This window comes from Mus caroli, chromosome X (genome assembly GCF_900094665.2).
Source record: "Mus caroli chromosome X, CAROLI_EIJ_v1.1, whole genome shotgun sequence".
Lineage (NCBI taxonomy): Eukaryota > Metazoa > Chordata > Mammalia > Rodentia > Muridae > Mus > Mus caroli.
In genome coordinates, this window is record NC_034589.1 from 134164038 (window position 1) to 134168002 (window position 3965).

The 3965-nt window shown below is 38.3% G+C and overlaps 1 pseudogene; it reads left to right on the forward strand.

Moving 5' to 3' along the window:
* The first annotated feature begins 508 nt into the window (after window positions 1–508).
* On the forward strand, window positions 509–2226 carry LOC110286414 (annotated as a pseudogene).
* Window positions 2227–3965: the final 1739 nt, after the last annotated feature.

A 3965-nucleotide genomic window follows, 5' to 3' on the forward strand; every position in this document is an offset into this window, starting at 1 on the left:
GCTTCTCTGTGTCTGTGGAGTATGGCATGATACCTGTGTTTTATGGTTAATATCTACTTATAAGTGAGCACATACCATGCATGTCCTTTTGGGACTGGGTTACCGTACTCAGGATGATTTTCTCAAGTTTCATTCATTTGCCTGAAAAACTCATGTTGTCTTTGTTTTTAATAGCTGAAAGTATTCCATTGTGAAGATGTTCCCCCTTTTCTTTATCCATTCTTCACTTGAACAGCATCTATATTGCTTCCAATTTCTGGCTATAATGTATAAATCTGCTATGAACATAGTTGAGCAAGTGTCTTTGTGTGATGGTGGAGAATCTTTTGGGTATATGCCCAGGAGTGGTAGAGCTGAATCTTAAGGTAGATTTATTCCATTTTCTGAGAAACTGACAAACGGATTTCCAAACCTGTTATACAAGTTTACACTCCCACTAGCAAGTAAGAAGTGTCCTACTTGCTCCACATCCTTGCCAGCATGTGCTATCTCTTGAGGTTTTGATACGATGGGTGTAAGTTGTTACCTCAGAATTGTTTTGATTTATATTTCCCTGATGAATAAGGACTTTGTACATTTTTAAAAGTTTGTCTTGGCCATTCAAGATTCCTCTGTTGAGAATTCTGTTTATCTTTCTATACCATTTTTAAATTGGGTTATTTGAGTTGTTGGTATCTAACTTCTTGAGTTCTTTATAGATTTTGGATATTAACCCTCTGTCAGATGGACAGTTGGTGAAGATCCTTTCCCATTCTGTAGGCAGACATTTTGACCTATTGACAGTGTCCTTTGCCTCCAGAAGCTTTTTCATTTTAAGAGTGCCCCCTTATCAATTGTTGATCTTAGAGTCCGAGTCATTGGTTTTCTGTTCATGAGATTATCTCTGACACCAATGTGTTCATGGGTATTTCCCACTTTCTCTTCTATGAGATTTAGTGTATCTAATATCATGTTGACATCATTGATCTACTTGGACTTGAGTTTTGTGCAGGATAGTTAATATAGATCTATTTTCCTTCTTTCACATGTAATAAACACCCAGTTATACCAGCACCATTTGTTGAAGATACTTTCTTGTTTTCATTGTATGATTTTGGATTGTTTATCAAAAATCAAGCATTTGTAGGTCTAGATCTTTTACTGGATCTTCCATCAATTCTAGTGATAATATGTGTTTCTGTACTAATACCATGCATATTTTATCATTATTGCTTTGTATTACAGCTTGAGGTGAGGGATGGTGATTCCTGCTAAAGTTCTTCTCTTGTTCAGTATTGTTTGTCTATTCTGTTTTTGTTTCTTTGTTTTTCCACAGGACTTTGAGAATTGCTCTTTCAAGGTCTATTAACATTTGGGGGGTTATTCATATGCAGATCAGAGTGAAATGGGTGTGAGTGTATACAACAGAAGGAGTCATGGCTGCCAAAATCCATGGGAAAGCTCAGTCTGGTGTTAGCAGTTGCAGTAGGTGTGGTGAACTCTGCTTTATGTAATGTAGCTGTTGGACACAGAACTGTTTTCTCTGACAAATTCCATGGAGTACAGGACATTGTGGTAAGGAAAGGGACTCACTTTCTCAACCCTTGGGTACAGAAACCAATTATCTTTGACTGCTGCTTTTGACCATGAAATATGCCCATTGTCACTGGGAGCAGACTTGCAGAATATCAACATCACATTGATCATCCTCTTCTGGCTGATTGCCAGCCAGTTTCCTCATACCTATACCAGCATTCATGAGGACTATGATGAAGCGGGTGCTGCCATCTATCACCACAGAGATCTTCAAGTTGTTGATGGCTCAATTCGATGCTGGAGAGTTGGTTACCCAGCGAGAACTGGTCTCCAGGCAGATGACTGATGACCTCACAGAGCAAGCAGCAACATTTGGGCTCATCCTGGATGACATGTACCTGACACATCTGACCTTCAGGAAAGAGTTCACAGAGACAGTAGAAGCCAAACAGGTGGCACAGCAGGAAGCAAGAGAGAGCCAAATTTATGGTGGAAAAGACTGAGCAGCAGCAGAAGGCAGCCATCATCTCTGCTGAGAGTGACTCCAAGGAAGCTGAATTGATTGTCAATTCGCTGGCCACAGCAGGTGCTGGCCTGATTGAGCTGCAAAAGCTGGAAGCTGCTGCGGACATTGCATACCAGCACTGCCACTCTCAGAACATCATCTACCTGCCAGCAGGGCAGTCTGTGCTCCTCCAGCTTCTCCAGTGAGACTAACCCGGCCATGGCCACCATCATTCTGAATGATGCCTTCCTTCTGCCCCACCCCAGAAAACACTTAATGTATAATGAATGGCTTAAAGTGAAGGAAATAAAAGTAAAATCAATTCAGATATCTAAAAAAAAAGGAAAATAAAATAAAATTTTTGTTGGAATTTTGATGGTGATTGCATTGAATCTGTTTATTGTTTTTGGTAAGATGGCCATTTTTATTGTTAGTCACAGCTGTCCATGAGCATGGGGGATCTTTCCATCTTCCAAAATCATCTTCAATTTATTTCTTCAGAGACTTGACGATCTTATCACACAGATCTTTTACTTTCTTGGTTAGAGTTACACCAAGATATTTTATGTTATTCATGGCTATTGTAAAGGGTGTAGATTTCTTTCTTGACCTGTTTATCATTTGTATAAAGGAGGGCTACTGTTTATTTTAGTTAAATTTTTATCCAGCCACTTTGCTGAAGGTTTTATCTGTAGTAGCCCTCTTGTAGAATTTTTGAGTTGTTTGCATATACTGTCATTTTATTCACAAATAGCGATAGTTTGATTTCTTCCTTTTTAATTTATATGCACTTGATCCCCTTTAGTCCTATTGCTCTGATTAGAATTTCAAGTACTATACTGAGAGTGTGGGCAGCTTTGACTTGTCCCTGATTTTAGGAGAATTGCTTTAATTTTTTTCCATTTAGTTTGATGTTGGTTATTGTCTTGCTTTATACTGTTTTTATTATGTTTAGGTATGTGCCTTATACCCCTAATCTCTCTAATACTTTTATCATGAAGGGGTGTGGGATTTTGTCAAATGCTTTTTCATCATCTAATGTGATGGTCATGTGGTTTTTCTTTTAGTCTGTTTATATGGTCAACTATGTTGATGGATTTTTGTATATTGAGCCATCCCTGCATCCCTGCAAGTAAGATGAAGTCTACTTGATCATGGTGGATGATGTTTTTGATGTTTTCCTGGATTTGGTTTGCGAGCATTTTATTGAGTATTTTTGCACCAAAGTTCATAAGAGAAATTGGTCTGAAATTCTCTTTCTTTGTTGAGCCTTTTGTATGGTTTAGGTGTCAGGGTGACTACCACTTCATAAAATGAGTTTAGCAATGTTCCATCTGTTTCTATTTTGTGAAATAGTTTGAGGAGTATTGATATTAGTTCTTTTTGAAAGTCTGGTAGAATTCTACACTAAAATTATTATCTTATTCTGGAATGTTTTTATTTGTTTGGAGAATTTTAATGCCTGCTTCTATTTCTTTGGGGGATATAAGGCTTGTTTACATAGTTTATCTGATTGTATTTAACTTAGGTAACTAGAATTTGTCTAGAAAAACTTCCAATTCATTAAGATTTTCCAATTTTGTGGAACATGGGCTATGTTTCTTTAAGAGGTTTATTAATTTCATCTTTAAAGGCCTCTATCATCTTTATAAGATAAGATTTAATGTCATTTTCTTGAGCTTTGGCTGTGTTAGGGTATCTAGGGCTTGCTGAAGCAGGGTAGCTGTGCTTTGAAGGTGTCATATTGTCCTTGATTTGTTGTTGATTGTGTTCTTTAGGTGGCTTTTAGCCATGTTGAATGGATTTGGTCCCTTGTGGGGCACCACCCCACATCGTCGCCATTATAAGATGGCGCCGACATCGCCTGCCTCTGGAGATGAACAAGTGATCCGCGCATGTGCTGGCATTAACCGTTCATGGTGCCAGTTGCCCGCCTGACAACGTC